The sequence below is a fragment of the Moschus berezovskii genome, chromosome 1 (genome assembly GCF_049115385.1).
Source record: "Moschus berezovskii isolate FMDL1 chromosome 1, NW_MosBer_1.0, whole genome shotgun sequence".
In the NCBI taxonomy this organism is placed as follows: Eukaryota; Metazoa; Chordata; class Mammalia; order Artiodactyla; family Moschidae; genus Moschus; species Moschus berezovskii.
This window is the reverse complement of record NC_142460.1, coordinates 39,376,940-39,403,334: the sequence shown is the minus strand read 5'-3', so window position 1 is coordinate 39,403,334 and position 26,395 is coordinate 39,376,940. Positions and strand designations below refer to the sequence as shown.

Below are 26,395 nucleotides of genomic sequence, written 5' to 3'. Positions count from 1 at the left end.
AAAGCAAAATGGCTGTCTGAGGAGGCCTTACAAATAGCTGTGAAAAGAAAAGAAGTGAAAAGCAAAGGAGAAAAGGAAAGATATGCCCATTTGAATGCAGAGTTCCAAAGAATAGCAAGGAGAGATAAGAAAGCCTTCCTCGGTGATCAATGCAAAGAAATAGAGGAAAACAATAGAATGGGAAAGGCTAGAGATCTCTTCAAGGAAATTAGAGATACCAAGTGAACATTTAATGCAAAGATGGGCACAATAAAGGACAGAAATGGTATGGACTTAACAGAAGCAGAAGACATTGAGAAGAGGTGACAAGAATAAACAAAAGAACTGTACAAAAAAAGATCTTCACAAACCAGATAATCACAATGGTGTGATCACTTACCAAGAGCCAGACATCCTGGAATGTGAAGTCAAATGGGCCTTAGGAAGCATCACAAGGAACAAAGCTAGTGGAGGTGATGGAAATCCAGTTGAACTAGTTCAAATCCTAAAAGTTGATGCAGTGAAAGTGCTGCACTCAATATGCCAGCAAATTTGGAAAACTCAGCAGTGGCCACAGGACTGGAAAATGTCAGTTTTCATTCCAGTCCCTAAGAAAGGCAATGCCAAAGAATGCTCAAACTACCACACAATTGCACTCATCTCACACACTAGTAAAGTCATGCTCAAAAATACCCAAGGAAGGCTTCAGCAATATGAAAACCTTGAAGTTCCAGATGTTCAGGCTGGTTTAAAAAAGGCAGAGGAACCAGAGGTCAAATTGCCAACATCTCCTGGATCATCAAAAAAACAAGAGAGTTCCAAAAAACTTCTATTTCTGCTTTATTGACTATGCCAAAGCCTTTGACTGTGTGGGTCACAATAAACTGTGGAAAATTCTGAAAGAGACGGGAATACCAGACCACCTGACCTGCCTCTTGAGAAACCCGTATGCATATCAGGAAGCAACAGTTAGAACAGGACATGGAACAACAGACTGGTTCCAAATAGGAAAAAGAGTACATCAAGGCTGTATATTGTCACCCTGCTTATTTAACTTATATGCAGAGTACATCATGAGGAACCCTGGGCTGAAAGAAGCACAAGCTGGAATCAAGATTGCTGGGAGAAATATCAATAACCACAGATATGCAGATGACACTACCTCATGGCAGAAAGTGAAGAAGAACTAAAGAGCCTCTTGATGAAAGTGAAAAAGGAGAATGAAAAATTTGGCTTAAAGTTCAACATTCAGAAAGCTAAGATCATGGCATCAGGTCCCATCACTTTATGGCAAATAGATGGGGAAACAATGGAAACAGTGACAGACTTAATTTTGGGGGCTCCAAAATCACTGCAGATGGTGATTGCAGCCATGAAATTAAAAGACGCTTGCTTCTTGGAAGAAATGTTATGACCAAACTAGACTGCATATTATAAAGCAGAGACATTACTTTGTCGACAAAGGTCCATCTAATTATGGCTATGGTGTTTCCAATAGTTATGTAAGGATGTGAGTGTTGGACTGGAAAGAAAGCTGAGCGCCAAAGAATTGATGCTTTTGAACTGTGGTGTTGGAGAAGATTCTTGAGAGTCCCTTGGAGTGCAAGGAGATCCATCCAGTCCATGCTAAATGACATCAGTCCTGGGTGTTCATTGGAAGGACTGATGTTGAAGCTGAAACTCCAAAACTTTGGCCACCTGATGTGAAGAGCTGACTGATTGGAAAAGACCCTGATGCCAGGAAAGATTGAGGGCAGAAAGAGAAGGGGATGACAGAGGATGAGATGGTTGAATGGAATCATCGACTCAATGGGCATGAGTTTGGGTAAACTCCGGGAATTGCTGATGGACAGGGAGGTCTGGCGTGCTGCGGTTCATGGGGTCGCAAAGAGTCAGACACGACTGAGTAGCTGAACTGAACTGAACTGAAAAATTTATTCTTTATTAATAAAATCAGAAAATTTTTGTTCTTAAATGGAAATTTATTTTTTAACCTTATTCTTCTGTGTTGATCCACATAGAAGAATATAAGTTTTCAAGTAAAAATATAGTACCAGGAGACATCATGTAATATGAAGAGAAGCTAGACGTGAACCCCAAAGCTAAAAATTTGGTAGTTTTCATGCCCACCTTTTCTTAAAATGGCAGTACTCAGCATAGTGGAAATCAATGGAAAACATATGTTTTGATAATAAAATTAGGCTTTACTTTAAATATTATAGTATACATTTGTATTCATCTATTTGTATGTAAAACAAGAAAACTTATCTAGACATCCAAAAGGTTTTAACCCAGTTGACCCACCGGTAATACAAAACATTTAAATTCAATTTTTAAAAATTGTTTAAACTTTTTGTTTTATTTTGGAGTATAGTTGGTTAACAGTGCTGTGTTAGTTTCAGGTATACAACAAAGTGACTCAGCCATATATATACATGTATCTGTGGTGTTGGAGAAGACTCTTGAGAGTCCCTTGGACTGCAAGGAGATCCAACCAGTCCATTCTAAAGGAGATCAGTCCTGGGTGTTCATTGGAAGGACTGATGCTAAAGCTGAAGCTCCAATACTTTGGCCACCTCATGCGAAGAGTTGACTCACTGGAAAAGACTCTGATGCTGGGAGGGATTGGGGGCGGGAGAAGAAGGGGACGACAGAGAATGAGATGGCTGGATGGCATTACCGACTCAATGGCAGTGAGCTTGAGTGAACTCTGGGAGTTGGTGATGGACAGGGAGGCCTGGCGTGCTGTGATTCATGGGGTCACAAAGAGTCGGACACGACTGACCAACTGAACTGAACTGAACTGAACATCCTTTTAGGGGGCTTCTCTGGTGGATCAGAAGGTAAAGAATCTGCCTGCAATATGTGAGACCTAGGTTCAATTCCTGGGTAGGGAAGATCCCCTGGAGAAGGAAATGGCTAACCACTCTAGTATCCTTGACTGGAAAATATGGACAGAAGAGCCTGGTGGGCTACAGTCCAAGGGGTTGCAAAGAGTCAGACGTGACAGAGCAACTAACACTTTCACTTTTCACCTCTTTTCAAATTCTTTTTCCAGTTAAGTTGGTACAGAATACTGAACAGAGTTCCTTGTGCTATATAGTGGGTCCTTGATGGTTATCCATTTTAGATATAACAGTGTGTACATATCAATTCCAAACACCCTATCTACCAACCCCCCCGTTCCCCCCTGTTAACCATAAGTTCAAACTCTATTTTAATAAATGTTTGAAATATAATTCTCTATGGGCTTCCCTGGTTGCTCAGATGTTATAGAATCTGCCTGCAATGCAGGAGACCCAGGTTCAATCCCTGGGTCGAGGATAAAACATCATATTTTATGTTAGAGGTATAACATGAAGACATAAAGTTGGTTGTTCCTGTGTGCTGAGACCGAAATGCTACAGTCTAATTCTGCTTTTCTTAAATGCGTTAAGCAACTTTCTCTGTGGAATATACACTTGTTAAGTCCTCTTATTCTGATGAAAGAACAAAAGACCTTAGGAATGAAAGCATAGTTGTGTGTGTGTTATCAGTCCCTCAGGTCTGTCTGACTCTTTGTGACCCCACAGGTTGTAGACCACCAAGTTCTTCTGTCTGTGGAATATCCCAGGCAAGGATACTGGAGCCATTTCCTCCTCCAGGGGACCTTTCTGACCCAGGGATTGGACCCAAGTCTCTTGTGTCTCCTGAATTGGCAGGTGGATTCTTTGCCCTTGAGCCACCTGGGAAACCAGAAAGCATAGTTAGATTTATATGACATTTTAAACTCTTTAGACTGTTTAAACTGCATTTTTCTAAAACAGGATATCTTTTAAGTGTTTTTTGGTGGCATCTTTAATAAACAGTAGTCTCCTCAGTGGAAGAGGAAAGCAGAAAACAAGAGAGCTTCTAATTAACTTCATATTGAAAATAGTAATTCAACATTCACTTCTTCCTTCTCCAACTGTCTACAAAATCTTGTATCTCACACTCTGGTAATCTTGCCCTAAAGTGGCAGTGATTTATACTGTATATGTCACTTTGAAACGTGTAGACATGTTTATTTATCATAATCCTGATATTAGAGTTGTTTATAAAACCAGAACTCTAGTCTCTGGCCAAAGATATTTGAGAACATAAAATACATAATGGATTAAAACTTATATTTCAGTGTTTAACCATACTTGTTTGTGTACAATGTAAATGTGTTCACCCACAATACCATGTGTATGTTTATATTTATATATTTGTAAGAAGGCTGACCTCTAAATAGAAAAATGTAGAAACATTTTTACTTTATTGCTTACTGAAATTTCAAAGAACATTATCTCCTTGTAATTTGCTGTGTTTATATTTATATATTTGTAAGAGGGCTGACCTCTAGAAAAATGTAGAAACATTTTTACTTTATTGCTTACTGAAATTTCAAAGAACATATTTCCTTGTAATTCATTCTATGACTTTATTTCTCTTAAATATGGTTGGGTTAAGTTGCTTAAACTTTGGCTCACAGAAACAATTTTTTTTTTCAGAATTCTTTCCTCATGATTTAAATATAATTGAAAAATTGTAGCAATAAAATCCAACAAATGTCTCTTATTACTAAATAGTGCTTTATCTTCTTAGAGATACTAGTACTTTGATTAGCTACGCTCCAAATGTTTAAATTTCACATTTGGAAACACTTTTTTATTCCATGTCTTTTTGATATCTGATATAACTTTTAAACTGTGACTCTCATCCTTTGACATTCTGCAGTGGAAACATGAATTAATCACTGAGTTTGTCCAGCAAGAGGAGTGACATCTTACTGTGATACTATGAGTTTCCAGCAGGGCAAACACAAGCTGTGCCTGAGTTTACAGCACAAGAAAACATCCCCATAGGGGTGACATTGCTGTGTGCACAACTTCCAGTCTCTCAAAATTCTAGATCTTATTAGTACAGGGGTGGATTCTATTTTGTAATGTTGACTCTGTTATTGCATTTTCTGAAAACGTAGAGGTTACTCTTAACAGCAACACAAACTAGGGTCCATCTTATAAAGGCATTCATAGGAAATGCTTTAATAAGCCAAAAATTGCATTTTATTAAGGATCACAAATGATTGTACATATAATAAGTATGTATTTTTAATGAAGTCTAGTTGGATTGCAGATGAGTTCATTACTGCCTATAGTTATACAGATCAGTTTAGAGAGGGGAGCCATTTGTTAAAGAGTGCTGATAGACTTCTCTTGAAGACTGCCCAGTAAAAAGATTTTATGGGAAGTGCTACTGTGTTGGTTCTCTCATACCCTGCTTGTAGTGTTCATGACAGTTTTTGTCAGCTTTGTAGCTCTTGTTTTTTTCCCCCCTGAATTTTGTCACTGATTATAAGAAGTTTATGACAAGAATCCTGTCATTGAACTCATTAGTTTAATTGGCCCTCCATATCCAGGGGTTCTGCATCCACGGATTCAACCTACCGCTGTTTGGAAAGTATTAAAAAAAAGTATTCAAGGAAGTTTCACAAAGTAAAACTTGAATTTTCTATTCAGATAACTCTTTACCTAGGATGTACATTGTATAAGGTATTTTACTGATCTAGAGATGATTTAAAATATATGGAAGGAGAGAAATAGAAGAGGGAGATTAATAAGATATACAGACTTCCAGATACAAAATAAAGGAATCAGAGGTATAAAATGGAGAGTGTGGGAAATACTGTTGTTGTTCAGTCACTAAGTTGCGTACAGTGCTTTCTGACCCCATGGACTGCAGCACACCCTGTCTTCCCTGTCCTTCACTATCTCCCATACCTTGCTCAAACTCATGTGCATTGAGTCGGTGTTGCCATCCAACCATCTCATCCTCTGTCATCCCCTTCCTCTCTTGCCTTCAATCTTTCCCAGCATCAGGGTCTTTTCAAATGAGTCGGTTCTTCACATCAGGTGGTCAAAGTACTGGAGTTTTAGCTTCTGCATCAGTCCTTCCAATGAATATTCAGAGTTGATTTCCTTTAGGATTGACTGGTTTGATCTTGTAGTCCAAGGGACTCTCAAGAGTCTTCTCAAGCCACAGTTCAAAAGCCTCAGTTCTTCAGTGCTCAACCTTCTTTATGGTCCAATTCTCACATCCATACATGACTACTGGAAGAACCATAGCTTTGACTATATGGACATTTGTCAGCAAAGTAATGTCTCTTGTTTTCAATATGCTGTCTAGGTTTGTCATAGCTTTTCTTCCAAGAGCAAACCTCTTTTAATCTCTATAGTCACCATCTGCAGTGGGAAATATAGTCAATAATTATGTAGTATCTTTGTAGGGTGACAGACAATAACAAGAATTATCATGATGATCATTTTGAAATAGAAATATCAAATCACTTTGTTGTGAACCAAGAGCATAGTGTTGCAGGTCAATTATACTTCAAAGCAAACAAGCAAACTCACAGAAAAAGAGATCGCATTTGTGGTTACCAGAGATACTGGTATAGGGAGAGTGAATTAGATGAAGGCAGTCAAAAGGTCAAACTTCCAGTTATAAGATAAATAAGTACTTTGGATGTAATGTGTATAACAATAAGATAAATACGTACTGGGGGTGTAATGTACATGAAAAATATAATTAACACTGTTGTATGTTAGATACGAGAGTTGTTAAAAAGTGGACACGACTGAGTGACTGAACTGAACTGAACTGAAGAGTTCTCATCACAAGGAAAAAGTTTTTTTCTATTTATTTTTGTATCTATATGAAATGATGGCTGTTCGCTAAATATATTGTGTAAATGATGATGCATGTAAATCAAATAATTATGCTGTGTACCTTAGACTTATTTAGTGCTATATGTCAGCTATATCTCAAAAGAGGAAGGAAAAAAGTTAAAGTATATAGGAGGGTGTGCATAGGTTACATGCAAATACTGTGCTATTTTATAAAGGAACTTGAGCATCCAGGGATTTGGGTATCCATGGGAAAGAGGAGGTCCTAGAACCAATCCCTTTCAGATACCAAAGGAGGACTATATCTCTCTTTACCAAGGAAAGGAGTTTTGAATGATATAGATAAAATAAATATTAATTCAATAGGTCATTTATGTAATTAGGAGTATGAAGCTTGACCAAGAAGACGGAACTTTTCCAAATCTAAATACAGAATTCCACTCTTCTCTACTCCTTTCTAATCTTGGAAGTTATGAAGAATTAAGTAAATTAATGCTGCGGGATGAGGCAGGGAGATGGATATTATACCCTTAGTTCTGCCATAAGCTTGATATGGGATACTGCTTTATTTTTTAAAGTGAGGATGTTGGATCAGTTGATTTTTAAGTTACCTCTTAGTTCTAAGATCAGTTCTTTTCTAATGAAGAGCACCAGAATTTCCTTACAGTAATTCCTTCTTCGAGGTAATATCTCTTTTAAAACTCTGGAACATGGGACTTGATCTCACTCCAGGTTGAAATCTTGTGATCATATCCATAAAATGGACTACAAATTTTTTTTTATTTTATTTTTTATTTTTATTTAATTGTATTTTTAAGTTTAATTTTAATTTTTATTTATTTTTTATTTTAATTTTAATTTTTTAACAAAAAAGCATTTTCTATTGCTTGGCAATTAGCAATGTTGGGATGGTTTCAGGTGAATAGTGAAGCGACTCAGCCATACATACACATGTATCCATTCTCCCCCGAATCCCGCCTCCCATCCAGGCTGGCACATAACTTTGAGCAGAGTTCCATGTGCTATACAATAAGTTTTTGTTGGTTATTCATTTTAAATATAGCAGTGTGTACATGATCTTCCCAAAGTCTGTAACTATCCCTTCCCCTGGCAGCCATGAGTTCTTTTCTGTGAGTCTCTTTCTGTTTTCTAAGTAAGTTCATTTGCATCATTTCTTTTTAGATTCCACATGTAAGGGATGTCATATGATATTTCTTGTTCTCTGTCTGACTTACTTCACTCAGTGTGACACCTAATGATATAAAAATATGTTATTAAATCTAGAAGTGTTTGCAGTTTTATAGGGTTTTGTTTTTGCTTTATTTTGGTAATAAGGCATGATTATTTTTTTCCTTTTTACCTTTACTGTAAACAGTAAAATTGTTAAATTGGCTAATAGTTGTAAATAAGAAGAGTCTTAATCACTATGTCCATACCCAACAGATAGCAAAAATGTGTCAACATATATTTTATTGTAATGCTTATGTGCGCTTCAGTGCTGTCAAACTCATTTGTGGAGGGAAAAAGCAATTCCTTGACACAGTAAATAGATTAAACCCCAGCAAATAGACCACTAACACTCAGTGTTAATAATAATGCTAAATCAATCCTCCTATTTTGTTGCTGTCTATGTCATTCATTTTCTATTTATTTTTTAGGATATCCTTGAAGATTAGTCAGAGAGTCTCTTATGTGCCTCTAAAGGTAGGAAAAAGAACCCTTATTTCTGGTTATAGAATATATTTGTAATTCAGTGGCAAATAGAATGCTTTTGCTTTAGCTATGTTTTAATACTTTACACCTTTTTTTAGATATAGACATAATTAATGTTGGTTATTTGGAAAATCTTAAAGATGTGTTATCTCTACTCACCTGTCTACTTGCAATCATCCAATGCATAGTGTTTAATTGTCAGTTTGAATTTTTCTTTCATATTATTATATACTGTGAAGTTAAAGTGAAAATGTTAGTCACTCAATCATGTCTGACTCATTGTGACCCCATGAGCTATAGCCCACCAGACTCCTCTGTCCATAGCAAGAATTCTCCAGGCAAAAATAAAAAAAGGGTAGTCATTCCATTTGCATGGGATTTTCCATACCTGGGTATTGAACGCAGGTCTCCTTCATGCAGGTTGATTCTTTACTGTCTGAGCCACCTGGAAACCCCTTACTATTACATATTACTACAGTTTATTATATTATTTAGAGTTTTTTTTTCCCCTGTGGGCAGAATTTATTCATTATTTTACATTTTGTATTACCTTCATAATTTTAGCATAGTTGACATTACCATGTATGACTTCCATATATCAAGAAGATAATTTTATAATATATACACTTATGTATGGGCTTCCCAGGTGGCTCAGTGGTAAAGAATCCACCTGCCAATGCACGAGATGTGGATTCAATCCCTGGGTCTCGAAGATCCCCTGGAGGAGGAAATGGCAACCTACTCCATCCAGTACTCTTGCCTGGAAAATTCCATGGACAGAGAAGCCTGGCGAGCTACAGTCCATGGGACTGCAAAGAGTCGAACTCGACTGGGCACACACACACACACACAACCACACTTTTGTGTATTAATGTATACAATATATTGTTAGAAACTAAGATTCTTTAACCTACCATAATTTCATAGTTTTCTTCTTATTTTAAAACTATAATTTTTAAAGAAACAACCAAAGTTGCCATAAGTATAATTAGGTATCAGTGATTTATTAAAATAAATTTTAATTTGGAAGAATTTAGTTCTGTATTAGCTTTTCTTAATGAGTGCCAGAAAATGTGTCCCTTTTCTTGGCTAGAATTTATGTGAAGATAAATTTAGAATTTCTACTCTAGTAGATACTTCTCTGATAATAGCTTAATTGCAGCTATTTCAAACTAAATTGTTTAATTGCGGTGAATCATATGCAAATTGTTCAGATGTAGGTCAACCTCCCACTTCCACATTCTAGCACCTCTTTTCTAATTCAAGACAAACTGCTCAATTCCTGAAAGAGGCAGAATGGTACAGATTAAAAACATATGGGAAAAGCAAAATGATAATAACATAAAAACAACAATGAGCTAGGAGTCATAAAGATGGCAAGAAATGCAGGTTGCATTTATTTTAACTTAGCTGATGATCTTTTGTGCTTGATGTGTGTTTGGTACACTATCATTTGCTCACTGCTCATGAGATTTGTATTTGGCAAATCATGGTGCCTCTAAGTTGCTGAGTCTCCTCACCTGTACTCATTTTGGGTGTTCTGGCTGAGTGATACAAGTGGACCTCACAGATGGACAAGAATACCTTTTGTAGCTCTGGAAGTGACCAGCTGTGATATATTGCTGTTGCAGAAGGTCTGGAAATACTTTATTTTCCTAGCTACTGCCTTCTAGTTCTAATCTGTAATTGCCTTTGTGGTGGGTCATTGTATCACTTTCTAATGAACAGCCGAGATTTTATGAATTCTATTTAATCTTTATATGTTATCTACTATGAAAGAAAATAATTTATTTCCAGTTTCTAAAGCACCAAAGAATGATAAAGCAGATTCATGTGTTTTTATGTATTGTCTTTTATCTCTAGGAGATTATCACCAATATTTTTGGTATTTTGACAGAAAATAATGAGACTTGCTGGTTACTGACCAAAAAAAAAAATTAGCCTTAATTCTAATAAAATTAGAAATCTGCCTTACTATAAACATAGTTTTTAAAATTATCATTCTTCAGTGGAATTTAAGAATTTGAATTTGTATTTTCATGTAGTTTGTGATATTTCAGCTTTTCTGAAATTTGTTTTGAGTTAAATTTTTCATTCTTGAAGAATTATTGAATTAGGTTACTGACTTAAATAACACCTGTATCTTTTCCAGTCTTAGAATGGGAAAAAATTAGGTGTTGTATGCTTTGTATTTCTTACAATATCAATACTTTTGTTGTTAGGAAGTATTTAACATTAAAATTAGAGAATTATACTAAATAGAAAAATATGTTTCCCTCAAAGTTAGCTACCACTGAAGTTTTGGTGTTTTTCTTTCAAGGTTCCTTCTTTATATACACAAATATCAATATCAATCTGTGCACACAATGCTTTCACACCATATGTATGAGTCTGTGTTTTTTTTTTTAACTTTTTAATTATGAAGATTCTTCTAAGTCAATATATGTTATCTATTTCATCCTTTCTAATGGCTGCATATTAGACAATTTTTTGATGTGCCATTATTTATTTAATAGGCCCTTTAAATCTTTTCTTAAATAGAACTTTAAAATAGAATGAAAGCAGGCCTTCCTTAATTACATTTTTGGCAGGCATACAAAAGGATAATTCTCACTTGTACTTTGAATTAGGAAATTAAGGAGTAAAGAAAAAGTGTTACAGTAAAGAGTCATAAAAAGTATTAGGTAAGTGCACATAAATGGTCAGGGGAAAGAAAAGCTCATAATGTAGGTGTTTATGCAACTATGTTCTAGGTATGTAAGAGTAACATTCTGATTTTTTTTCAAGATTCACCCCAGATGACACCTTCTTTCATAGCTTTCAAAGAGAGGTTTCCCTTCATCCTAATCCTCGCCAGTCGCCTTACATCTTCATAAAGCTTTTGCAAAAACAGGTCTCATCATACATGTTATGTCACATACAAAATTTCATCTTGCATTTAATTTTTTTCCTACAAGATGTGAACCCTTAGAGGGTAATGACTGTGTGTTACTCCTATTTGAACTTAGTAGGTGCTGAATAAATGGCAGTCAGCTAAATTGGATTGAAGTGTGACAAGGGGGAGAAATCAGGTAGAAATATTTAGTCTTACCAAATGTTTATAAAGTACCACTACCTACCTATTATCTTTGGAGTAACACAGTAGTAATTGTTAACAATTCTTCTGATAAATGAAATACAAAAGATATAAACACATGATTTTTGATGCACAGTAAAAGTTCTTTTAAATTGAACTTTAATGATTCTTAGTTGCATTCATGCTTAAAACCAGACCAGTTGTTTCAGAAATTATTTATAAATTTATTTTAAAAATCTATATGGTATTGAAATTATTTATACATTACCTCATATGGATCCAAAACACTTTGCCAGCCTTAAAATATTATACACGTGTAAGACATTATTTTTATTGATAAGACAGTAACAAATATGTCTCTGTGGGTTAAAAGTATGGATAGTTATTTGCAAAGTAGAAATTACATGTAAAAGAAGCAATTCTTTGTGTGAATTCTGTTAGAAGAAACAGAGTATTGTTAGAACTTGTATATAATGCAAGTTACTACTGATGCTGTTTAAATGAATCTTTGACATTATTTCAACCAGCAAAAGTAGACTTATTAATGGCTTGAACTGTGTCAGAGAATCTCTGATTTCACATTAGTCTGAATTCAATGGTAGCATTAATTTACAATATCTTGAACATATGTACCAAATTCTTTTTTTTAACAGAAAAATGAAAAATTAGTGGGTATAAGATCTCTTTTGAAACAGTATTGCATACTGTGTAATAGTTTTTCTCCTCATCCGACTTGCAGAAGTGACTAGCCCCAAACTCTGATTCTACCAACATCTTATTGGACAAATCAGGAAGGAGGAAAGGATCTTGCTCAGTCTTCTAAATAAATTTTTGAGCTTATTGCTGACCTTTGCTTGACCTGAACTTGAACCTTAGTATTTCCGATATGTGCTTTTGTATCACTTTGTTCTCAAAGCTCTCCCATTTATTGTTATCTAATATTTGGCTAGGGTTACAAATGCAGGTACTTTTGGAACCATGAGTATAGCCAAACGGAGTGTAACAGACCAATAGTGCACAGTTGGGAGTGGTGTGGACTGAGGAAAAGACGATCACATGCTCAGCAAACAGGGGCTGTTTCTACTCATTCCAGTCATACTTTCCATACTTTTCATACATACATGATAGCATGTTCCAGGGCCCATAACTTCTAACGGTAAAGGGAATTGAATATTGATATTTCTATGTGAAATCTCACAGTTTCTAAGTATGGGCTCAATTTTAAACATTGGGGGAGAAAAAAAAAACATGCAAAGGAATCATTCCAGGCCTTTAGGTAAGCAATTTGTTACCTTTGCATCGATACCCTGCAAATACTTGGTCAATCAATGAGTGAATTATAGATATCTATAAGATACAGGGAAATAAATGAGCACTCTAGCCCTTGCTCTCCCATGTTCGTTGGAAATTTCATATAATACTTAAAGGAGGGTAATAGCCATTAGCAACAAATATGGAGACCTAAAGATAAGCTTTTTCAGTATATATCTGGATTCTGGAAAAGAGAAAGCAAGAGTGTGCTCGGTAAGCTAAGGTTTTGTTAAGATATATTATGATATTCAAAGAATGATGTTTAAGAGATAGCACTTTTTGAACACACTTTTATCTAATCCCCAACTTACCTTATGCTCTTAATGTATTACTCTTTCCTTTAATCCCTCAAATCTTTTGTCATTTGGTTAATTTTAAAAGAAAATGGTGAGTTAAGATAATGACTCTACGGGAAGTCAAACACAAGGGAAAAATAAAAATCAAGTATGCCAATTTTGTCACATAATCATTAATGAATAAACATGGGTTCAATGGACTCTGGTTTGTTTTACATTTTGACCTTCAAGATTTGCTTTCTTTTTGAGATCCCTCCTGCTTTTCTTCTGGACAAACTCACCTTCCTTCTTTCATTTCAGTCCCTTGTCATATCACCGCATTTCATTGCATTTAATGGCACCTAATTACAGTCGCTCACTCATCTCTCTTCCCAAGTAGACTTGAGAGCCTCAAGGCCAGAAACATTATCTTTTAACAATCGGAAACTTACAGAAAATTTGTACCTACATTACAGAGAACTTTTCCACTGAACTATTTGAAAATAAATTGCCAACATAATGCCACATTACCCAGAGTGCTTTAGGATGTGTCTCCCTACAAACAAAGACATTTTCCACATAACCACAATAAAATCATCAATATCAGGTCTTAAGGACTAAATTGTGCCCCACTTTATTTTCATATAGCTTCCCTGGTGGCTCAGATGATAAAGAATCCACCTGCAGTGTGGGAAGCCTGGGTTCAATCCCTGGGTTGGGAAGATCCCCTGGAGAATGGCATGACAACCCACTCCAGTATTCTTGCCTGGAGAATCCCCATGGACAGAGGAGCTTGGAGGGCTATGGTCCACGGGGTCACAAAGAGTCAGACACAACTGAGCAACTAAGCACACTCAGTCTCACTCATATGTGGAAACCCAAACCCCTCCTCCACCCCCTGTAATGGTGTTTGCAGAATAGCCTGCACCAAGTGCAATGGTATTTGGAGGAGAGGCCTTTGGTAGCTAAGAAGGTTTAGATGAGGTAATGAGCATGGTGCTCTCATAATGGGTTAGTGCCCTTATAAGAAGAGATGCCAGAGAGTTTGTTTACTTTCTCACTGTTATGTGTGGACAAAAGCAAGAAAGAAGGAATTGGTAAGTCCCTTGATCATGACTTGCCAGCCTTCATATCTATGAAACAAAAATTCCTGTTGCTTGAGCCACCCAGTTGATCATATTTTGTTAACACAGCTGCAGCTAACTAATACATCAGGGAATTAACATCCTTAATTCACTATTATCTAATCCCCAGATCCCATTCAAGTTTCATCAGTTGTCCAAATAAATTCCAACTATTGGTCTTTAGTGTGTAAGAATTTGTTTCCAAATTATGTGCCTTGTTTTGTAGTTTCATTTTATTAATCTTCATGAGTGTAGAAAAATTCTACAGACTTTCCTTGACTTTCACGACCCTGATACTTTTGAAGATTACACTCCAATTGCTTTGTAGCACAGCCTTTAATTTGGATTTGTCTGAATTAAAGACCATAGCTTATGAAAATTTGGATCCTAGCATCTAGGATTGTGTCTGGCATATAGATGACGTTCAATAAACACTTGTTGAGGAGTGAATTAGTTATTGAAAACTCTGACTGAATCACTTGCATAATGCTAATAGCAACAATTTCAAAACTTTAAAGAGAAAATTGTAAAGCATGTTCAAAATAAGAAAAAAAGAAAACACATACACACAAACTCTGATTTCTTCTCTTATTGTTTTTGAGACCTGTTCTTTATTTATTGAGCATGCATACATTGGCTATTGTGTAAGTTAATAATAGTTTCTTTAGAGCAGTGCTTCTCAAAGCATGGTCTGTGGATTGCTTCCAGTTTACGTCCTATTCCTGGTTCATGATGACATTGGGGTGACGTATTTAGAAAACCTTTTTAGCAGTTTGACAAAGTGGTTCTATTTCTGATGACTCTATTAATTCTGAAGTGACATATTAGATATAGTTTATCTGATTTTCTTTTTTATTCCATTTATCTAGTAATTAATTTGCATTGTATTTGCCATATCATTGATCCATAATGGATTAGAAGTTAAAAACGGCTCATCTATCACAGTTTGTGGTTATTCCCATCAGAGTAAAGTGTGATTAAAGTGGATGAGAACTTGGTGGAATTTGACCTTGCACCTAAACAATGAGTAAAATCTTGTTTTTTTCTTCAGTTGTTCAGTCATGTCTGACTCTTTGTGACCCCATGGACTGCAGCACTCCAGGTTTCCCTGTCCTTCATGATTTCCTGGAATTTGCTCAGACTCATGTCCATTTAGTCAGTGATGCCATCCAACCATCTCATTCTCTCTTACCCCCTTCTTTTCTGCCCTCAATTTTTCCAAGCATTAGGATCTTTTCTAATGGGTCGACTCTTCGCATTATATGGCCAGCCAAAATACTGGAGCTTCAGCTTCATCAATAATCCTTCCAATGAATATTCAGATTTGAATTCCTGTTTAATCTCCTTGTTGTAAAATAGGTAAAGATCTTACTAGTTTATAAATTTGAGAAATGAGCAATTCAGGCATAACAAAGTATGAGAGGAAGCATGTGTCTATTTGCATTGTGTGGTTGCCAAGTGTGCACTTATTTGTGTGCTTGTATGTATTGGATGGGTATTAGAAGACAGGAACTTCAAGAGATACTAAGACCTCAGGATTCTAAAAGGAGCCGAGAGCAACCCCTCCCATATTTGATAGCATTGAATTCCAAAACATTGATTCTAGTATCATTGCCGTTGCAGTACATTCTTGTGTTCTCCCTTTCCTTTTGAAAACATTATTTCCTTTGACCACCAGAAACTTGGAATTCCCACTGCTGACAAAACACCAATAAGCTCCTGTAGCCAAGAAAGTGGACAGTGCTATTATTACCACTTGTAGGTAACAAAGCTTTGTGTATTAGTCACTCAGTTGTGTCCGACTCTTTGTGACTCCATGGACTGTAGCCCTCCAGGCTCCTCTGTCCATGGAATTCTCCAGGCAGGAATACTGGAGTGGGTTGCCATTCCTCTCTCCAGGGGATCTTCCTGACCCAGGGATTTAACCTGGGTCTCCTGCATTGCAGGCAGATTCTTTACCATTTACAAATATTTAAATGAAAAGAGGAGAGATGTAGTTAGAAAAGAGGGAAAACAATGAGAGAAAGAATAGAGTGAGCATAAGAAATGCTGCTAGGGAAAGAAGAACCTAAAAGGAAGGATATATTATTGCATCAGGTTTAACTTACTCTGGTAGCCTTTAAGGGCAGTAGCATTTAGTTCAGTTCAAAACCTATTTACTAAGAAACTGTCATGGAGCAGACACTGAAATCAGGGAATGCAAAGAAGAATAAGACATAAGAACTTTCCCTAGAATGAATTCAGTGGTATGGGTAAGACAGATAAGTAAAAACAACTTCAGTGTAGTGGCTGGAACTTTCACTGGGGAATTTGCAGGTAGAGAGGGTAGGTGATTGTCCAACCTCCCAGGATCCTCTGAGGAGATTATGCCCATAAAAGGTCTTGATGAAAACTAAACCAAACTGAAACGAATGGGTTGGAGAAGCAGCGCAATTTGATAATGAGTACTCAGTTTAGGAGCTGGTACACTGTTGTAGTTGCTCAGTCACCCAGTCTTGCCTGACTCTTTGTGATCCCATGAACTGCAGCGCATGAGGCTGCCCTGTCGTTCTCCATCTCCTGGAGTTGGCTCAAACACATGTCCATTGAGTCAATGATGGCATCCAACCATCTTGTCCTCTGTTGCCCTCTTCTCCTTTTCCTTTCAATCTGCATATCAGAGGTTATCGATACATCATTGGTGCTTAATAAATAGTTGTTGAATGAATGAATGACTTACTTGTTAGAATGAATTGACATACTAGAGGTAAATGCAACTCCAGGAAGAGGAACTAGGCACGACATGGAAGTATAACATAGCAGTGGTGAGTCAAGAAGAGGGGGACATCATCCGTCCTCCACGGTAGAGTGAAAATTGCTTGTCAGAGACAGGAGAGTTGAAAATGGAGACAGAAGTAGAAGTCAGGTAACGGAGACATTTCTCTGCAGTACTAAGGCCCCATAGATTCTAAGTATCCATTGGTAGTGGAAGTGACATGGGATATTTGTATTGTAGTTTGATTATAGATGACTAAGTGTGGGAGAGACAAGACAAATACAGTGGCCTACCAGTTAGGAGGCTAACTCACTGGTCTTGACAAGAAAAGGTGAAGATCTAACACATGGCTATGAAGAAGAGCTGGTGAATGGGGAAGGGGCAGGCACACAGATTCATGAGTTGCTTGAGAAATAGAATCAGTGGAGTGTTTCACTTACATAGTGGGTAGTGTGGAGAGGGAGGGGTAAATCACAGTCTGAAAGAAAAGGATGAAAGCTTGAACACTTTCTATATTTATGATTTTAGTCCCTGCATGAATGAAGATATCCTAAATTGAGCCAAGGAATATGGGAGGACAGGTAAATATTTGGAAAACAGGAAGAGACACCGAAAGGAATCCAGTTTTAGTCGTTAAATTGAGATGCCTGTTGATGAAGAGAGATCAAAACTGAAGAAATGTATGTATATATTTTTATATGTGTATATATATGAACATATGGGCTTCCCAGGGGGCGCTGTAAGAGACGTAAGAGATGCAGGTTCGATCCCTGGGTCAGGAAGACCCCTGGAGGAGGGCATGGCAACCCACTCCAGTGTTCTTGCCTGGAGAAAGCTATGGGCAGAGGAGCCTAGTGGGCTATATAGTCCATAGGGTCACACAGATTTAGACATGACTGAAGTGGCTAAGCATGCACACACCATATATATATGAACATATATGTTATGTAATGTTAAAGGTATGCATATAAAGGAAAGGTTTAATGTATCAATTCTGTCTGCACAGGATCATCGAAAACTTTATTTTCTCATTAACTTATGGCTGTCAAATTAACTTACTGCTTGAATATATCATTAGAAACTCTAGTACTTCATTCTATATTTCAAAACGTATCATAGAGTAAAGGCTGTAACTTGAACCTGGTTCCTGACTTGTGAAAACATCATGTGTCTCTGCTACCAAAGCCAAGAGAACTGTGCCAATTACATGCCTGAACCTGTTTCAGTTTAATTACGTGGATTACTGAAGCAGAAACAACTTTTGTGCTTAATTGACCCTTATAATTGCCTTAGTTCTTTGCTTTGCCCTTCTTGGGGGTATAATTCCAGGTCCTACTATTATTAGGAAGAAAAATTCACTTCCTTTTTTGGTAACTCCAGAAAAAAGAAAGATTAAAATATACTTTAGTGTCCAGAGAATTAACATTTTACCAGCCTCTGTATCTAGAGAGTAATATACTGAGCAAAGGGGAAAGAGATGACCTGGAGTCACCTCATTGTCCTCATGTGACAGTTAAGTTACCTCTTACACTTTTTTTTTTTTTAAAACCAACCTCAGTAACTCAGTCCTATCAATAGTGACCTTTGAGCATCTCCTAGTTTAAGATATCCAAAGCCCAAATAGATCTGCATATGTTTGAATCTGTGTTGTAAAGGTTAGGTCTCCAGTCAATTCATGCACCTGCAGGGAAACTCAAAATGGATTAGTCAACAGGAAAAGAATGCTTACTCTTCAGCCTCTCAACCACAAATTCAACTTTTCCATATAGCAGTCCAAAACCTAAGAACTTCAACTAAATGGAGACATTAAAAGCCCAGACGTCATTATACCCCTAATATTTCACTCATAATACCTACTCAGTAATTTTTTCAACCAGTTAATGGAAAAGCCAGAATGGTAATGTCATGCATGAATAAATTATGATTCTCTCAAATTACCTTTTTGGATTATCTTTTATGAAAGAGGTAGACAAAATTTATGTAATGCCACTCCTTTTTCCCCTGGACACTGTCTGTGAGAATGTGTGTTAAGTTTTTAGTAATCAATTGTAGCTACTTTAAATATAGAGAATACAAAATATACAAATATAAGTTGAGAGTTTTAAAACTCAGAAATATTTCACAGTTTCCCAGTCCCAATTCATAAAGCCCCACATCATTTATTTTCATCCATTCAAGTGTTTGTCCATTTGTGGGTTTTTGTTAGTGAGTATTGAGCACATGCTCAATACTAATAAGCCTAATAAGGCTTTGCAGACTCACAGGTATAAATTAGATTGTCTGTCCTCACACGGGTGCACACAGATGCAGGAGTACAGACGACAGCTTTTTAGCCATAATCTGTCCTGAAGTTCTCTGGTATGGATTCCCGGTCTTCTTAGGTAGCCTGACAAGATGGATCAGGGAGTTCCAGCTACCTTAAACAAATATTGATGACAGGAAAAGCACACTTGAGAAATGAAGAATGTGATGTTGAGAATGCTGAGGGTAAGTGGGGGAGGAGCAGGAAAAGTAGGCACGTGCTAAATTGGGCATGTTAATGATTTTGAATTAAATTCTAAAGATGATGAAGAACAAATGAATAAATATAAGAATGGGCATGAGTTGACCAGACTTACATTTCAGAGTGATCTCCGGAAGTTTTCGCAACTGTGAAAGTTAAATAAATTGACCAAAAAAGAAAAGTCAGTAGAGTGATCAATGTATAGAAGAATAATAAGAAAATAACTGCACAGGTTATTCAAGAGCTGTTTTAAATATCAAATTGACAAGATTTCACCACTCATATGAGGGAGGTTAAAACAAGCTGAAAGTCTTGGATGACTGTCAAAGTTTGCAAGAAAGCTTGGGTAGATAAAAGTGCCATTGTGCGTGTGTGCTGAGACAATGAGTTCAATTGTGAACATGTTGAGAGGTTGGTGTGTTTAAGGTACATTCAGCTAATTATGCAAGTTGACTGTTGAACAGATAGAGAAAATTAGACTAGAGGAAAACTAGAGATCGTTATAATCGGTATTGAGAGGTAGAAGGTAATTAATTGATGCGAGTCAATTAGTCCAATGGTATATCTCTGGCAAGAAAGAAGTGAATATAGCTTCAGACCATGATGAGTCAGTAGAGTACATGAAATTATAAATGCAGGACTGATGTGAGAAAAGTCTCCAGAATCTTTATGTCTTTGGATATTGACGTGGAATGACTTTTTTTTGAATGATGCCTTATATTAAAAAAAAAAAAAAATCCAAGTTCTAGGAATAATCTTTCCAAAATGAAAGGAAGAGCGCCCAGATCTTGAAATATGCTCCTATTCTTCAAATCTTATTTTTAAACAATCCACTTTATGTTTCAACTCAGAAATGGTTAAACTCATCCTATTCACATGCGAACACAAAAGCATGACCAGGGATTATTCAGCACTCAGAATCCCACTTTCACCTATCAGATTTTTTTTGTTTTTTTCAGTTTTATAGCACCCAATTCACTTAAAGAGCAACCTTTTCAAAGTGTGAAGTTTTTAGTGATCTAACTCACTCAGTCATAGCAATATTTTCCTACATTAGCTCATCAGAAAGAATGCCAATGGCATAAAAATAAATGGGAGTAAAAATAGCTTAAATATTTGACCTTAATGACATATTGCCTGACTATTTTGTTTAATGTAACCGTCGTATGAATTAGCCTAATCTAATAGAAAGATTTCATTTTCTAAGATTTTATTTCAAAGATTTCATTTGTTTCTGTAAAACAAAGTTAGAGAAAGATTAAATGGCTGCAGAAACATAGTCTAGGAAGGCTTTTTTTTTCCTTTGAGAATTAAATAGGCTAAAGATAGATGTTATATAAAATATATTTTGAGACAATATTTTAGTCAAGTTAATTTTTGACTTTTAACTATTCCTGGGCACCTTAGTGGCATCTCTGTGGAATCAATATTATTAAAAGACTATGAGGCTGAATGCCATAAAGATGAATCATTCCAAAGTCCTAAGGTTTATTGTTGTTGTTCAGTTGCTAAATTATGTCCTACTGTTTGCAGCCCCATTAACTGCAGAACACTAGGCTTTCCTGTCCTTCACTGTCTCCCTGAGTTCTCCCTGAGTTTGCTAAAACTCATGTCCATTGAGCCATCCAACCACCTCAGGCTCATCCTCTGTCACCTCCTTCTCCTGCCCTCAATCTCTCCCAGCATCAGGGTCTTTTCTGATGAGTCGGCTCTTCACATCAGGTGGCCAAAATATTGGAGCTTCATCATCAGTCCTTCTAATGAATATTCAGGTTGATTTCCTTTAGGATTGACCCATTTGATCTCCTTGCATCTAAGGGACTCTCAAGAGTCTTCTCTAGCACCACAATTCAAAGCATCAATTCTTTGGCACCCAGCCTTCTTTATGGTCCAACTCTCACATCCATACATGACTGATGGAAAAATCATAGCTTTGACTAAATAAACCTTTGTCAGCAAAGTGATGTCTCTGCTTTTAAATACACTCTCTGGGTTTCTCATAGCTATTCTTGCTGGATTCATTATTACTCAGATTTCACTATATTCTCTTATCATCAGTAAGATATTTGTCAAGCAAACCAGTTAACTTTTATCAAAACCAGATACAAATATACAGAACATAGTTACTTAATTTGACAATAATTTTCTTCTAATTTATGTGGTCAGAAAATTTCATCATTTTCATTATATTATCATAATTGCCATTTTAAAATATAGGTATTGGACCGTGCATGTCCAAGTCATAAATAAACAGGTAAAACCTCTGTATTTTATAACAAGCACTAGTATTCATGCTAAAAACTGGTTTTTTTAGAAAATAATTTCACAAACAAAAATAATATATACCATTAAAGAAAATTTGCAGATCTGTCATTACTCATGAATATATTGGATCGGTTGTTAATCCAAATTCTAACCACTTGTTCCCTTTCCTACTTCATCCCTGTTCTTTCTTGGGTGTAATATTTTCTTGATCAGACAGAGCCACGTATAACTCTGACCTGCGTGTGTTCAATAAATACCGAGAGAATTTGGAATGCTTCCCAAAAAAAGAATTTTTAAAAAAGCTTTCTAAATAGGACACACATCAAAAAATACCCTCCCCCATTACTAAATTATTATATATTGTTTTTAAGAGTATGACTTTGAGGGTTGCAGGAGAACAGGGGAGGATGAGGGAAAGTTGGGACAATTTGCTTATTTGAAGGACTGTTGGAAAATTATTCCATCCAAGATTGCTATTTTCATGAGTTTCTTGATGTAATATGTAATTAAAATAAGTGTTTGCTTATTTTATTATTGCTCGGATCTACTTTTAGGAAGAAGCTTGTATCCAATTTTATGGAATATATCTTTAATTTGGTGTCTAAAAATAAACCCCTCCTTAAGTTTAACTAAGTCTTACTCAGTGAAACTATGAGCCATACAGTGTAGGGTCACCCAAGACAGACAAGTCAGAGTGGAGAGTTCTGACAAAACTTGGTCCACTGGAGAAGGGAATGACAAACCACTTCAATGTTCTTGCCTTGAGAACTCCATGAACAGCATTAAAAGGCAAAAAGATTGGACAATGAAAGATGAACTCCCCAGGTCGGTAGTTACCCAATATGCTACTGGAGATCAGTGTAAAAATAACTCCGGAAAGAATGAAGAGACAGAGCCAAAGTAAAAACAACACCCAGTTGTGGATGTGACTGGTGATGGAAGTAAAGTCTTGTGCTATAAAGAACAATGTTGATAGGAACCTGGAATGTTAGGTCCATGAATCAAGGCAAATTGGATGTGGTAAAACAGGAGATGGCAAGAGTGAACGCTGACATTTTAGAAATCAGGAACTAAAATGGACTGCAGTGGGTGAATTTAACTCAGATGACCACTATATCTACTACTTTGGGAAAGAATCCCTTAGAAGAAATGGAGTAGCCATCATTGGCAACAAAAGAGTCCAAAATGCAGTACTTGGATGAAACCTCAAAAACAACAGAATGATCTCTGTTCATTTCCATGGCAAACCATTCAATATCACAGTAATCCTAGTCAATGCCCCGACCAGTAATGCTGAAGAAACTGAAGTTGAATGGTTTTATGAAAACCTACAAGACATCTCAGAACTAACACCCAAAAAAGATGTCCTTTTCATTATAGGGGACTGGAATGCAAAAGTAGGAAGTCAAGAGATACCTGCAGTAACAGGCAAATTTGGCCTTGGAGTACAGAATGAAGCAGGGCAAAGGCTAACAGAGTTTTGCCAAGAGAACACACTGGTCATAGCAAACACCCTTTTCCAACAACACAAGAAAAGACTCTACACATGGACATCACCAGATGGCCAACACTGAAATCAGATTGATTATATTCTTTGCAGCCAAAGATGGAGAAGCTCTATACAGTCAGCAAAACAAGACCAGGAGCTGACTGTGGCTCAGATCATGAACTCCTTACTGCCAAATTCAGACTTAAGTTGAAAAAAGTGGGGAAAACCACTAGACAATTTGGGTTCATACCTAAATCAAATATCTCACGATTATACAATGGAAGTGACAAATAGATTCAAGGGATTAGATCTGATAGCGTGCCTGAAGAACTATGGATGGAGGTTCGTGACATTGTACAGGAGGCAGTAATCACAACCATCCCCTAGAAAAAGAAATGCAAAAAGGCAAAATGGCTGTTTGAGGAAGTCTTACAAATAGCTGAGAAAAGAAGAGAAGCTAAAGTCAAAGGAGAAAAGGAAAGATATATCCATTTGAATGCAGAGCTCCAAAGAATAGCAAGAGGAGATAAGAAAGCCTTCCTCAGTGATCAGTGCAAAGAAATAGAGGAAAACAATAGAATGGAAAAGACTAGAGATCTCTTCAAGAAAATCAGAGATACCAAGGGAACGTTTCATGCAAAGAAGGGCACAGTAAAGGACGGAAATGGTATGGACCTACACAAAGAAGAAGATATTAAGAAGAGGTGGCAAGAATACACGGAGAACTATACAAAAAAAGATCTTCACGACCCAGATAACCATGATGGTGTGATTACTCACCTAGAGCCAGACATGCTGGAATGCGAAGTCGAGTGGGCCTTAGGAAGCATCACTACTAACAAAGCTAGTGGAGGTGATGGAATTCCAGTTGAGCTTTTCAAATCACAAAAGATGATGCTGTGAAAGTGCTGGACTCAATATGCCAGCAAATTTGGAAAATATTGTCACCCTGCTTATTTAACCTATATGCAGAGTACATCTTGAGAAATGCTGGGCTGGATGAAGCACAAGCCAGAATCAAGATTGCCGAGAGAAATAACAATAACCTTAGATATGCAAATGACACCACACTTATGGCAGAAAGTGAAGAGGAACTAAAGAGTTTCTTGATGAAAGTGAAAGAAGAGAGTGAAAAAGTTGGCTTAAAGATCAACATTCAGAAAACTAAGATAATCGCAAGTGGTCCTGTCACTTCATGGTAAATAGATGCGGAAACAACAAAAACAGTGAGAGAATTTATTTTGGGGGGCTCCAAAATCACTGCAGATAGTGACTACAGCAATGAAATTAAAAGATGCTTGCTCCTAGGAAGAAAAGTTATGATCAACCTAGACAGCATATTAAAAAGCAGATACATTACTTTGCCAACAAATATCCGTCTAGTCAAAGCTATGGTTTTTCCAGTAGTCATGTATGGATGTGAGAGTTGGACTATAAAGAAAGCTGAGTGCCAAAGAATTGATGCTTTTGAACTGTGGTGTTGGAGAAAACTCTTGAGCGTCCCTTGGACTGCAAGGAGATCCAACCAGTCCATCCTAAAGGAGATCAGTCTTGAATATTCATTGGAAAGGACTGATGTTGAAACTGAAACTCCAATACTTTGGCACCTGATGTGAAGAGCTGACTTATTTGAAAAGACCCTGGTGATGGGAAAGATTGAAGGCAGGAGGAGAAAGGGATGACAGAGGATGAGATGGTTGGATGGCATCACTGATTCAAATGACATGAATTTGAGTAAACTTCAGGAGTTGGTGATGGACAGAGAAGCCTGGGATGCTGCAGTCCATGGGCTCGCAAAGAGTCTGACATGAGTGAGTGACTGAACTGAACTGTTTAAGTTACTAACATATTTCCAACTTAGAATTTCATGATAATAAAAGTTTGTATTTTTGGCATCAATAATCCTTTGAAATTTAAAAGTTTTTGTTATCTTGGCTTTAAAATAAGAAATTAATATATTCACAGAGATAAAAATAAGAACACCTTCATCAGTAAGTCACAGTAGGAAAAATAAATGTTCTCCTTGTAACATGTTTCCTCTTATAACCAAATGAATCAGATTTTGACATTTTTAGAGTAAGCAGTTTTGTGATGCTTATTTTCTCTTTTATCACCTTATATGCACGTCTTTATTCTTGGACACTTTCTTTCCATTAAACTTGATCTAACTCACTCTCTTCCAGATCCTTGGCTAACTCCTCCTTACTCCTTTGAGATTTCCATTATTTTAATGAAAAGATAACTTTCAGTGTTTACCCTTGATATTTTTCTTTTCTTTATAGCTTGCAAAATTTGACCTCCCCACCTTCTCCAACACAGCCCTCTTTCTTTGGTCTTCTTCCTACCTTCCCTATACTCTCCCCACCCTGCGTGCCCCTAACCTTGCCTCAGTTCATGTCTGGTGAAGGCTCCTCTTTGGCATATCCACACTCTCCTCTCATCTATGGAACCACACTCTATGCATAAACATCAAGCAGAGCAATGAATTTCATTTATCAGTTATCAAACACTCCCCAATATTTTATAAATGATTTGTTTTTGTATTTCCAGAACCCTAATGTTCTGGAAATGCACCCTGGGTGCTCAACTGTTGTTTATTATATAAACATCATCCAAAAAACAATTATTTTGTATTTTTAAATTAATTCCTTCAGATATTATTTAGTTTTTTGCAATATTTTTTAAGCTAATACCTAAACATACTCTGCCTGGTTTTATCACTGTTTTAGTATTAATAAATATGTTCTTATGAAAGTAAAATTTCTTTGTATGTAAAAATTTAGCACAGCTAAGTATTTTATTTCACATGTGTATCACTTTATAGACATATTTAACTGAGTTTTAACTTTTCCTTTGGATACATTTCTCTAAATAAAATTGGTATAATCTAAATTTTAGAGTTTGTAAGAAACTGCTTTCCAGAAAGATAGAAAATTTTGAGACTTCCAGATTCACTTCTCTCTTGCCAGCATTGAGAAGTCTTGTGGTGTTTAAAGTTTGCTAATTAAATAAGCATAAAAAATTGTAATTTGTCATTTTAAACTACATTTCTTTCATTTATTCTAATTAGTGGATAATGTTTTTAAATGTTTAGCACAATTTCCATAAGAGTCTTCTGGCTTCCAGTCTTCCTACTAACCTCTAATCCACTACTACATTATAGCACAGTCCTGCATACATTGAACAGAGAATATCAATGATTCCAAGTTACTCACA

The 26,395-nt window shown here is 36.5% G+C and overlaps 1 long non-coding RNA gene across 2 annotated transcripts in view; it reads left to right on the top strand.

The window, feature by feature from the left end:
- Positions 1-26,395, top strand: part of LOC129553375 (uncharacterized) — a 393,842-nt gene that overhangs the window by 188,705 nt on the left and 178,742 nt on the right. Inside the window, exons 5-6 of one of the 2 annotated variants that reach the window (XR_016037387.1) lie at positions 8,327-8,372; positions 17,451-17,602. This is a non-coding gene — a long non-coding RNA (uncharacterized LOC129553375). The remainder of the gene's footprint in view (positions 1-8,326; positions 8,373-17,450; positions 17,603-26,395) is intronic. The other variant, XR_016037386.1, reaches the window with a different exon arrangement.